The sequence below is a fragment of the Pseudorasbora parva genome, chromosome 20 (genome assembly GCF_024679245.1).
Source record: "Pseudorasbora parva isolate DD20220531a chromosome 20, ASM2467924v1, whole genome shotgun sequence".
Classification (NCBI taxonomy): domain Eukaryota; kingdom Metazoa; phylum Chordata; class Actinopteri; order Cypriniformes; family Gobionidae; genus Pseudorasbora; species Pseudorasbora parva.
Window position 1 is genome coordinate 18748986 of NC_090191.1, and position 13983 is coordinate 18762968.

General features: G+C 36.8%; 1 protein-coding gene across 4 annotated transcripts in view; it reads right to left on the reverse strand.

Annotated features, from left to right (window-relative positions):
- tafa5a (TAFA chemokine like family member 5a) overlaps positions 1 to 13983 on the reverse strand; it is a 184569-nt gene that overhangs the window by 37700 nt on the left and 132886 nt on the right. The gene's annotated exons all lie outside the window — the stretch shown is intronic.

Sequence of the window (13983 nt, forward strand, 5' to 3'; positions counted from 1 at the left end):
ATATTTGACATATCTGTACAAAATTTGGTATGCGTGACCGACGGCATGTCCCGGACGTATCTGAGAAGTTTCAGAACAGCGCCACCTAGCGTTCCAGAGATATAAGATTTTTTGCTAAAACGTTTATAATTTTTGAACACTTTGTCCAAATTTGATATAATTTATGTCATTTTGTTCCCTGGCTTATGCAGATTCAGACGATATATAATTTTTCATTTTCCAAACATGTAACTGTCCGCCATAATGAAACAAGGGAAAAACAGTTTTTTTGCTACTCCTCCTACAAATTTTGTCCAATTTTGTCCAAATTTGGCTCAGATGATGTTCGGACCGAGCCGCACAGAAATGACTGAACCGATTTTTGATATTCGCTACCGTTTCGGAGAAATCCGTCTCTGAAGTTGACCTTGCCTGTGTTCGTGTCTTTATGCTAGTTAGCTTAGCATTCTAAATGGTTATTTGCAAAAAAATTCTTCCGTTCCAGACATGAATTACTTCTGAGAATGATTTAAACCAACTTTTAAAAATATATAATGTTGTTCATTAAATCAAAAATTCTTCATTTTGAGTCGATTTCTAATTTGAACTATGGACATACGACATACCGACAAACACGTGTCTTCCCTGTGGCGCAGTGAGATGAACGTCAGACACCGGATCGTGAGGTTATGGGTTCGAGCCCCGTGGGGGACAGCTTTATAAAGTTGTGTCATTTAGTGGCAAAAGCTGCGGTTCTGCCTTTAAAAACTCAAGCGTTTATAAAATTAAACAACCCATTGTATGAGTGGCATGCTGTTTAAAGCAACCGGCTAAAGCTTTGAAACTTGGTCTGCTTCAGCGAACCCATACTCTCAGGATCCATACCGATGTCGAGCCAGAATGGGTTCTGAGGCTGTATCTCAGCCAAACATTGATCAATCGAAAGTAAACTTGGTCCGCTTCAGCGGACCCATACTTTCAGGATCCATGCCATGTTTGGGAACAGCACCGATTACAGGTCAAATCCAGTGTTTATTAAGCTTTAAACCTTGTGAACCGTATAATGAAATTCATGATGGAAAAAAAAAACATGCATCCAAAATATCTAAATAGCCTAAGACAAAAGCAACAGGGGCTTGGCCCCTAAATAGCTGCTAGCAGCTATTATGGTCTAGTTTTAATTAATTGTTTATGGGACTGTCATGAAATCAGTGTCACATTTTCAGTTGTGATGGTATTTAGGAAAACAGCACTCTTGGTCGTGTCATGTGATGTTTTTTAACTGTATTATACGTTATAAAATACAAAAACCTTCACATTTTGAATATTTACTGCAGTATGTTACTGAGTTTCTCTGTATGAGCGGCGTTGGTTTGTTTTCATTTCTCCTCGAGAGGCTGCGCGATTGTCAACAGCGCAACCATCAGTTCATATATTAGCCTATTATTATCCATTAATTATCCGAACAAACCTTAATCTCGAGCCCTGAAACTGATCAGAAAATGTAACAAAAATATAATGAAACATTGTAGAAATGTAGTAGAGTAGAAAGTAAAATATTTGCTGCAAAATGTAACGAAGTAAAAGTAAAAAGTATGCACTATTGATTCTACTTAAGTAAAGTACAGATACGTGAAAAATGTACTTAAGTAAAGTAACAAAGTATTTGTACTTCGTTACATTCCACCACTGCTGATAGGTGAAATGAATAACACTGGTTATCTCTTCATTATGGAACCTGTTAATGGGTGAGATGTATTAGGCAGCAAGTAAACATTTTTTCCCCAAAGCTGATGTGTTAGAAATAGAAAAAATGGGCAAGCATTAGGATTTGAGCAAGTTTGGCAAGGGCCAAATTGTGATGGCTATAGAACAGAGCCAAAAAAACAGAGCCATCTCCAAAACTGCAGCTTTTGTGGGGTGTTTCCAGTCTGCAGTGGTCAGTATCTATCAAAAGTGTTCCAAGGAAGAAACAGTGGTGAACTGGCAAAATGGTTATAGGGAGCCAGGGCTCATTGATTCACGTGGGGAGCGAAGGCTGGCCCGTTTGATCTGATCAAACAGACGAGTTACTGTAGTTCAAATTGCTCAAGAAGTTAATGCTGGTTCTGATGGCGTCAGAATATCCACCACCAGAAGTGGCAACAGTGGACATGTGAGCATTAGAACTGGACCACAGAGCAATAGAATAAGGTGGCCTGGTCTGATGAATCACATTTTCTTTTACATCACGTGGATGGCCAGATGTGTGTGCATCACATACTCCTGGATTCTTTCGAATTTTAGCAGTGTATACAGGAGTATACGGGTGTCCGTATACACCTTTTTTCATGCAGTGTTACTGTGGGAACACATGAAGCTCAAAAAAGCACACCCATCCATAATATAGTCCACATGACTCCCGGGGGTTAATAAAGGCCTTCTGAAGCAAAGCAATTGAGTTTTGTAAGAAAAATATCCATATTTATAACTTCATAAAGTAAAATATCTAGCCATTATAAAGCTTGGAATCATCAGGATATTTATTAATAACATTTTCATTTTAAAGTGAACTCTTTTATGGATCTGCTGCTGACATCTTTGTGCCAGATACCACAGCACGACTTCAGGGGTCTTGTGGAGTCCTTGCATTGATGGGTCAGGGCTGTTTTGGCAGCAATAAGGGGGACAAAAACAATATTAGGATGGTGGTCATAATGTTATGCCTGACCAGTGTATTATACACTATGCACTCTGTAGTAAGTATTATAATAGATTGGATCCATGTATGCCAATGCCTTAATTACAACATTGCTTGGGTGAAAACTCCTGCAGAAACTGATAATGGAGAACAGTGCGATCAATTTAATACTGTATTATGCCCTGCTAGGAAGTGAGATGTCCGGCAATTTAATTAAGATTGCCTGTTAGCACCAATTATTAATCCAACTGAACTTAAAAGGAAAGGACGCTTGCTCAAACCCAGCCAGACTGCACATCATTTAAGAAACACCACATTGCACAGTGCATGTAATCACAGTGACCATAATCTGATGTCATACATCACTGACATGCTACTGTTGTCAGTTAATTTGAGCTATTGCAACATTTTAATCAATTTCATGCAGGGTCACAACTTCCACAAGGGGCCGTTCAAACTTCCAGACACTTTCTGCCGATGTGTTACTACTCTCCAGGTGCGAGTAGAAGGATTCAAGGACAACTCAACGTTATAAAATAAAAACAACCTGGATGTAATCTGCCTCTGGGATGGGGCTAGACGCACAGTTCATCTGGAGGCGATAAGAGAAGGTATAACATCATTACACCCACACTGGGACACTCATCTTGTTGAAATGCTTTATCACACTCACGTCAACAGCCAGGAACCCTGGGTAATAAATCTTATCTAATGCTGTAGAGAAGCAAGGTCTGGCAGGAGAGGGTAGATATACAAGAGGGCAAGAGCTAGATCTCTGCATTTTAAAACGTGGAATCTAGATATAGCCATCTGATCTAAGAGTAACCAGTAAGTATAATTTGTATTAGTCAGTAATCAGTTTGTAAATGGATGAGCTTGGAATAGCTGTCATCTGAAAGGACTGATGTTTAGGAATTTGATTCATGGCATGATGCTTCAATGCATAGGAAAGAACAATTACACATGACATTTCATTAATAGCTCAACTGTTCTGATTGAGCAATGACAGCACTGAGAATAAATGAAGACATTTAGGTCCTGTTTACACCTGGTATTAAGATGTGTTTTACACAAGCAGACGAGGCAGACACATTCCCATTTACATCTGGTGATTTAATCCATCTCTTTTGTTCACTTTTCCCCACGTCTGATTTCTTTGTGGGGAGAAAGAAGATGTGTGTGTAAATGTAGGGGCTTTTTCAGATCTTTAAATCTAATGGATAAAATAAGCACACACAATTTACATATGAATGCGCATGGAGCAGCAGCTTCTGCCATAAGACTGCGGCAACTGCGAGTGTGTGTTAGAAATTAGGAATGACAAAAGAACATTCGGCCGAAAAAATTTAAATCCCGTCAGGCTATCGTTTGTGTATTTAAGCCCTCATTTTTGCCTTGTTTACTTGTCTGGTATTAATGTTGTAACCTGCTGTTCAGTGAGTGTTTTCTTGTTTAACCGTGCCATGTTAGCCAAGTCTTTGTTTCTTGTTTTGCCAAGCCAAGTCTTTGTTTTAAGTTTTGGATGTTTTGAATAAAACTGCACTTGGATTCATCAAGATTGCCTCCAGTGGACCAAATCGTTGCAGTCCACATGAGCATTTAAACCAGGGATATTAAAATCTTACCCTGGAGGGCCAATGCACTGCAGAGTTTAACTCCAACCCTGATCAAACACACCCACCTGTGATTTTCTAATGATCCTGGAGACATTGATTAGCATGTTCAGGTGTGATTGATTAAGGTTGGAGCTAAATTCTGCACTGCATTGGCCCTCCAGGGTAAGATTTGTATAGCCCTGGTTTAAACTATCAAGTCAAGTCAAGTCAACTTTATTTATATAGCGCTTTTTACAATGCCGATTGTTTCAAAGCAGTGTTAACAAGAAAATAATGCAACAGAATTTGATTCAGCTGTACAGATAGGAGATAACGGTGATGCCATCTAGCTTATTTCAACTTGTCATGAAAGAAATCCGGTCAAATGAGTTTACAACTTCTGGGAGTGGTCGAAAGTGGACAAGCTCAAAACATTTTAGACTCAATTTACTTATATTTAGCGCCACCCATATGTGATTCGATCAACCAAAACACATATTAACATTAAAGTCCAATAGAAAAGTGCGCATCTAAGGGAAAAGTGTACAGTCAAGGTGCTCTATGGTCTAGGGTTTGTGGTAGTACATCAAACAAAACTTTAGGGCAGGGGTCCCCAATCTCGGTCCTGGAGGGCCACTGTCCTGCAGAGTTTAGCTCCAACCCCAATCAAACATAATTAGGCATATAAAGGCCTATAAAGGCATTGATTAGCTGTTTCAGGTGTGTTTGATTGGGTTGGAGCTAAACTCTGCAGGACAGTGGCACTCCAGGACCGAGAATCGGGACCCCTGCTTTAGGGTGACCATGAACTTTAGGGTGGCTTTTAGATTAAAAAGCCTTTATTGTCAGATGGATACATCCCACAAATCTAAAAACTCTCAATACCAGGTGTAAACAGGGCCATAGAAACTTCTGCTCAAGGTCGGATAATTTCTCAAAACCAGATTTAACATAGATAATAATCAAAAGTTACAGATCTTACTATGACCTGTAGCATCAGGAGGAACATTTGAGAAAATGTTGCAATTTAAATTAAATTGAGAACCCCAAGCTATAAACAAGCAATCTCTGAGCAATACAATTTTAATCTGGAAACTTTGCCAGGATATTTATGAATACTGTCACATCATATCCATCATTACAGAGTGCAAAAGCAGCAATACATTTCTATAGACAATATAGACCCAATTAATTCATAGAATTATGCTGTACTTATGACTTTCTATTAGTAATGACACTTCAGAGCTCTTTTCTAATTCATAACCTAATTTCTGGTAAATAATTAATAACAGTGCGTTAGCCTCTGTATTAGGTTTGTAGATTAGGTTTGTAGTTTTATTCAAAGACACAGTGCCGCCATGCTCCAGTGGTCTGGTCCTGTCTCGGGCCTTTCAGCCTTGCGCATGTTCTCCATGTCCCTGGCCAGTTGCCCATCCTGTCTGCTTTCATGCATTAAGATTCGCAGCAGCACCGCTGCGCAGTAATGACAGCTCAAAGACCCTTTTAAGCAAATTTAGTGTGTCTTCATTTTTGCACAGGCATTCCAACATGGCGTGCCATTTTCAGTTCACTCTATCCTCTCCTTGTGGGTGAGTGCTTTTTTTCCTTTCTTTTTCTTTTTCTTTTTCTTTTTCTCTTAATCTTTTATTTTCTTATCAAAATCTTGGGGTCATCTTTTAGCATAGCAAAGTTATGGCTAGTATGTTGTACAACACTATTTAGCTGCAAATAGCATCTTTCTCCATTTTCCCATGGCTCTAGAGTCATTAGTCATATGGCATTTAGGCTCAGGCGACTGGCTTAAAACAACTTGACAGCAGAACTAAACACCCATGAGCCGCCATAAGCAAAGACTGTAGATTTCATACATCTTGCGGTAGAATATATGGCTGATTTTGAAAGCTTGTGTCCAGATGGTATAGTAATGGTATCTACAAGGATGAGCTAACAAGACCATAACCAGCCAAACCTGAATCTTTGATCATCAATTTCATCATGCCTCATATTTTTCTACACCTTTAAAAAATAATAATCTTGTTTTGTCTCATTTTGAGACATTTTGAGTCCTCACATATATAAATCTCTCTTCCTATATTTTCTCATTGAATATCCTGTTCACTCACACAAAGAACAAAAAAATAAGGATTATAAATAATGACCTGATTAACGTTGATTTTAAAGGGTTTTAAATGGCTTGTGTAGTCAAACTAAAATAAAACAAATTAATTCAATCAAGTTAACTTTTATTTTAACTTTCTATTTCTGTTGAGTTCACAATTCTAAGAAATCTGAATTGTTTCATTGTTTTAAGTTCTACGAAATTGTTTCTTTTAATTTAGACTTTTATTGTCGTTCCAAACCTGTAATGCTTTTTTCATATTCATAACACAAATTAAGATATTTTTCACAAAATCGGAGAGCTCTCTGACCTCTCCATAGACAGCTTTCAATGTCCAGAAAGGATTTAAAAACATCATTAAAATAGTACATGTGACTCCAGTGGTTCAACTTTAATTTACTAAGCATCAAGAATACTTTTTATGAGCAAAAATAACAAACAAAACAAAATACTTTATTGAACAATTTCTTCATGTCTGCATCAGTCTCCTACGCTGTTGATATAGTAAATATAGTGCGGCGATTCCAATTTACGCCAGTGCTTAGCCAGAACGCCAGCTTGGCTGAAGCTAATTGGCTGAAGCTGTTCACGTGAGCACCATGACATATGCATGTGATGCTGACATAAGGGTTGGCTAATGTAAACTGCATAGAAGACTGACAAAGACATGAAGAAATTGTTGAATAAAGTTGTTCTTTTTGTTAGTTTTTTTGCGCACAAAAAGTATTCTGGTTGCCTCATAAAATTAAGGTTGAACTTTAATTAAATAACTGTCTATGGAGGGTCCTGAGAGCTTAATTTGTGTTTTGAAGATGAATGAAGGTCTAATGGGTTAGGACCAGCGGAAGGGTGCGTTATCAATGACAGAATTGTCATTTTATTTTGAACTAACCCTTTAATAAACCTTTCTATTCCTATTTACAGACAATTTTGTTTTGTGGACTAAAAATAGTTATTGTTTACAGACCCTTGTTCTGTACGGAGGGGACAGTGTATTTATCCTCACTGCTGTTTGGTAAATGCCAGGCTGAACCCTAATTGGCAGGTGCATTTGGCACAATGCTATTTGCCGAGACGGTCTGTCTGTTTAGTTCCGCCGTGGGTCCGTGCGGACTGGTGCATGCAGCCCGGCATCTGCAAACCTCACTCTGAGTGATATCATGGACTCACAGATGCGTGCTGACATTTCCCCCCTGCAGCAGGAGTAGCTCCGAGCCAACGGTGGAAATGTCAACCCCTACATGGGCCACACGGAAATGAAATCATTTAAAAGTCTGTTAGTGCAAAGCATAGTGTCTGCAAGAAAAGAGACTCCAGTGTGAAGCCCCGCTGTGAAAAGTTATGTCCTTAATTAGTATTTTTTTGTTTGTTTTCCAAAAATATCCTAACATCTTCAAAGTCAACAAGAAACTGAATAGACTTCCCTATTGTGATGTACTAGCTGAGTGAAATGGCTTTTCAGACAAGAAATGGTAGATCAGGAATTAATCAGGAATTAATTAGATCATTGCTCCTGCAGGGATCTTATATGAGTGACAGGTTGTCCCGCCCTTGCACCAGTAAAAACTTCCATAGAGATGTCAATGTGCATGGATACATATTCCATTAAAATAAATTTTGATTTCATGGTGATTTTAAAGCAAGACATATTCATTTCAAGAAAATAATAATAATAATAAGATATTAAAGGGATAGTCCAAAAATTAAAATATTACCCCATGATTTACTGACCTTCATATCTAGCCCCTAAAGGGATGTGGTGGTGGAAAATTGGTGGATTTTTTTCCTTTGACGTTTCCCTGAGAAACGTTGCGTTCCCACACAAAACGTTTGTGTTCCTTCACAAATATAATGTCCCACTGGCTGTTTCAAACAGCTCAGTATTAACAACGAAGCAGTTAGAATTTTATTTTGAACTTGGACTTATATTAGTTTTAGTTTTAATGAATACAGTCAGTGCTCAATTCAATGAGTTTGGTAAAATTGGCAAAAAAATAAACATAAAAACATAAAAAAATAAATTAATCACAGTTATCAAACTTCCCGGATAAATAACTTGTGAGCTTAACGTTGTTAACTTCAATGTTTTTATTGAAGTTTAACTGTAGTGTCTCAACATTCACTTTACACATCAATGGTCTCCTGCTGTCATACTATAATACTTTATAAAATAACTTTTGCATAATTGTTAGGATTTTTTTTATTATGAAAATATTCTGCTAACTTCACTGAAAGGCACTGTAGCCTATTGTCACGAAATTCAGCTCTGCTGCTGCACTGTCAGAAAAAAAGGTACATTTCTGTCACTGGGGCGGTACCCTAAGGTACAAAACAGAAAAGGTACTAATATGTACCTTTAAGGTTCTGCTATGTACCTTTAAGGTACTAAATTGCACTCTTAAAGTACTGATATGTACCTTTTAAGGTACTAATATGTGCCATTTAGTGGTGAGTAAGGTACAAAGATGTACCTTTTCACTTTTGTACCTTAGGGTACCGCTCCAGTGACAGAACTGTACCTTTTTTTCTGACAGTGTGGTTACATTACAACTCTTAGTTTGACAAGCAAATAGCACAAGTAATAGCTGTCATTCACTGCCATTATAATGCATGGAAGAGCCAGGACATTTTTTAATATACCCAGATTGTATTCGTCTAAAAGAAGAATGTCATGTACACCTACACTCTCAGAAAAAAAGGTACAGTGGAGGTACAATTTTGTTCCTTGGGGAACAAACCGTATAACCGTACCTTTAAAGGTACACAATTGGTTCTTAGGGTACAACTATAAAAATGTTTTTCCTTAGTTCAGTCCTAGTGAGCCACTGTCCTGCAGAGTTTGGTTCCAACCCTGAAAGACATCTATAGTAGTTCAGTTTGGTCACCATTATGGAGATCAGTGTTTACTTTAGGTGGGCAGTTTGACTTGGAATTTTAAGTAAGTTTATGATTTTTGTTACAGTGTAAACAAAACACAACTGTTAAAAACCAAAGAAGCCATAAACAAAATATGTCATGAAGAATAACGTTTGACTTAGCTCATCACTGAATAAAGCTAAAAATAAAGAATATTCACCAAAAATATTTGGTGCTGCAATGGTAATAATAATAATAATAATAATAATAATAATAATAATAATAATAATAATAATAATAATAATAATAATAATAATAATAATAGATTTTATTTATAACGCACTTTTCATTCCAAATATATATATATAATTAAATGATTATTGGTGGTTCTTTTTTCTGCAGTGCAGTCTAATGCTTATCTGCCTTAAGATGCTGACTACTTTACAGCTATATCCAGGATCAATTTACATATAGAAATTCAATAGCAGTACCCTGCGGTAATGTTAGAGCTATATGATCCCTGTTTTAGGCTTGGTAGCAATGAAATTGTTTTAAAGCAGTTTGTTTTAGGCTTGGTAGCAATGAAATTGTTTTAAAGCAGTTTGTTTTAGGCTTGGTAGCAATGAAATTGTTTTAAAGCAGTTTGTTATTATTAAAGGAAAGTAATAATGTCTAGTTTTGCTTTTTTAAGTTCCCTGTGGCATACACAGTTTTAGTGTTATTAAAGTCAGAAAAACGACACACTCACATTCACCTATGTAGACTGAAAACATTACTACACATCATATTCATGATTGGATTAACCTTTTAACCATGATTTTTTTTTTTCCCATAGTCATTTTAAACAGACAAAAAAACAGCATTCAAATCAAGCAATGCATAATTTATATAGAAATATATATATAGATACTCTATATAAACAGGTTTATGATTCCACAAATACAACATAATGCAACAATAAATAATAAAAAAAATGTCTGGAGTAAGATTCTTTTTCCAGTATACATTTTGACTTCGTATGTTCTCTTTTCTTGCCCCATGGGCAGAGAATTTCTAAATCTACCCCGTGACCCCATGTCCATGCACATTTCACAGCTCAATTCACACATTACTGAGCTGTGAACAGCACACATTCACACATCTCCTGTATTGCAGGGTGCAGACCTGAAGTACACATTTCCTGTGATTTATTACTTCCTGATATGTTTGGAATGAAGGCACTGTGAAATGAGCTGTATGATTTAAAATTACCTTTGAAAAAAAACATTTCGATCAATAATTACACATTACCTGTCTATGTTCATTAACACGTATCTGTGACAAAACCATATTTAGCAAACTCCCACTGTAGCCTATTCTTAAATAAATTAACTAACCAACCCAATTCTTGTTGTCAACATTATTTAAATGACATTGGATGTTTTCCCTAGGAATGTTTGCTAGCTTATAAGCTAAAATCACATTCACCAAGTATTCAACATAACCAAGTATTCATACTGTATTTAATAGAAAAAAAAGAACTATTCTAAGATTTTTTTCCCTGTTAAATACAGTATGATAGTATATATATATATATATATATATATATATATATATATATATATATATATATATATATATATATATATATATATATATATATATATATATATATATATATATATATATATATATATATATATATATATATATATATATAATTTTTGTGAAAATTGTCAAAAACCCTGGCGGTGGCTGGCAACTTTTTTTAAAAAACGCTGGCGGGGAAAGAGTTAAGATTAATTGAATTAAGATTGATATATATATAATCAATGACCAAGTGTCCATGAGCAATACAACCCCAGCTGCTCCCGACGAGCTGTATGAATGGGTGAATGTGAAGCAATATGTAAAGCGCTTTGGATGGCCATAGGTCTGTTGAAAGTTCTATATAAATGTAGTCCATTTATTACTCTGCTCAAAACCTCAATGAGCTCATCACTAGCAGGGGTTTGAAGTGGCAAGTATTCAACCCCTGCATCGATGCTACAGATATCCACCTGCTCAGAACTGGATAACTGTAGCAGCACAGCCTCCCTCCCCTGGGCGGGAGAAACGACATAAGTCGTTGCTGAGCCTCGGCCACAGTGCGACCAGCTCGATGACCACCGGGCGGATCGTGGCACGTGAAGAGGCAGCGCCTCACGATGCTTGCAGCCAGGACCCTCGAGAGCCGACTGCGCGAGCTGCTCACCCAAACAAACAACTGACATCAAGGGCCCTATCTTGCACCCAGCGCAATTGACTTTGTACACCGACGCATGTGTCATTCCTATTTTGCACCCGCGCAAAGCATGCTTTTCCCTCCACAGAAGCACGTCGCTAAACTAGTGAATGAACTTGTGCTCCCTGGGCGGTTCAGCGCAAAAAAGCAGGCGTGTTCCGGCGCAAACAATCCCTGGTGCTATTTTGCTGTTCCATTAAACAATTGCGCCACTGACCAGAAAAAACCTAGTCTAAAGTCAGCGGCGCGTTGCGCGTTGTTCATTATGCTATTTTAAGGGCGCATGCTTGACCATAATGTATAGCGTGCACAATGCGCATACACTTTGCTCATGAAATCTACACAGATGCAACAGTTATTTTTGCAAATCATAAATTATACACTAAAAAAAATATTAACACATTGTGGTGTGCCACGAAGATGTGAAAAAATAGGCATAAATCTAGCTTACAAATTATTCAGGCTAATTGTAGTAATTAAGGATCAGACCTGTTTGCCCAATAGTGGCAAGACATATACGTATATAAGGACATCTGACAAATTGGTTTGTCTGTCAAGAACCAGGAAAAAAAAAATCGACTGAAACACTGAAAAAAATGTTTAACCGACGCTATTTTGGGTGGGTTTCTCTGTCTTTCACTCCCTTATGAAAGGAAAATATAGTTACCAATATATTACTTGAATAATATTTTAATATATTGTAAATATATGGAATAATATATTGATGGTATTATAAAATATATTATATATTCATGTAATATATTGCAAAATAATATTACATGTAAATATATATATGCAAATGATTGCCGCTTTCAATATATTGCAATATATTGAAAAATATAAAAATTAATTCCCATATATGTGAATATATTGCCTAATGTATTGCATGAAATTTTCTAATATACTGCAATATATTTTTGTTTCGTAAGGGCTGCTCTTACAAGAACATCGGTCTCCTCGGCTGTGAACCGCTCCTGGCGTGCGCCTGGTAAATATGCCATAATAATAGCAATCCATAATGGAACTTGCACACCTGCTTTTAAAGGGAATGTTGGATGACGCTCTGATCGGTTTTATTCACGTTACGCCCAAACCACACCTATGAATAATGAAGCTACTTCAGACCAACCCATTTTAGATTTGCGCCGGACGCAAGAGTCATTTATCCCGCCAGGAAAATAGCAACAGCGCCGAGACCCGCCCACAAAGTTACTTGCGCTTCGCGCTTTGACACTTGCATTTCAGATTGTTAAAATAGGGCCCCTCGTGTGTATCCCCGCTCGTGACGAGAGCGAGAGCAGCGAGAGACACAATTTCTGTATTACTGTTTGCTCGCCATTATATAAATCTCTTTGATGTCAGTGTGTATGTGTTTGTGAACAAAATAACAAAAGTCTGAACTCAGATACAAACACAGAACTGACAGAGACAATGATACATAGAGAGCTTGCTGAAGGCAACAGAAGCTGGAGGCGTGTGTTTGCCGGGATGCTTTATAGTTGGGTCTATGACGTCACCCACCTATGACGTTCTGTCTCTCTATTGGACTGATTACATACGTGCTTTACGACGCAATCATGCAGAGGCTTTCCTAGAGTGGTGACGCAGTGCGAGTTCCCGTGAAAGGAAACTTATAAGACTCAGGTTAGACTTCTACTAAGACAAAAACAAAAACAAAAAAAAACAGACCTTTATAAATATATATATTTTTTTATTATGCAGTATTTTTAATGCAGTATCTTATTCCTATACTGTATATATTAATACATTTTTCATCCATGTAGCTAATCAACTAAAAAAATATTTTCGAATTTTTGAACCAACAAAAAAATTACCCTATTTTGTTAAAGGGGTGGTTCCATGTTTTTTTTTTTTTTTTTCTTCTAGGCTTGGTTGTGTTTATGGGGCGCAGTATAACATATCTTAATACTTTTTTTTTTCTTTTCTTATATTTTACCTTTATTCCACACTGCTGTCTCCACTGTCCTTTGAACAGCTCCTTTGCTTCCTGCTTCTATGAAGCCCATCCCTCCAAAAATGGTTAGATGGCCAAATGTAGTTATTTATTATAAATATTATACTTCATCAATATATTTTCTTAAGCCAAAAGCACCAGACAATTTAATAAAACCCACAATAACTTTTGCAGCCAGTAAAGATTTTCTGAAAACTTTAGTTTCAAGTTAAATAATAAAAAATAAATGGTTATTTTAATTTGTTCAATGTGTAACATTATTTGCCTTCAGTCAAACTGAGCAAACCAGGATTCATTTTCAATTAGACCAATATAAAAAATACACTTTAAACAAATTACATGGATTGTTCTTAATTATTTTTATTTTATTATTTTTTATTGAAAGAAAAATCCTTTAGGTGTCTTGCAATCTTACTGCTGTTGCTGCTCAACTTAATTCAAAGGTACTAAATTGCATAAATGTGCTGCGGCACACACAGTCCTCTAAAGATCTCTATTAGGCATCATGCTCTGCCT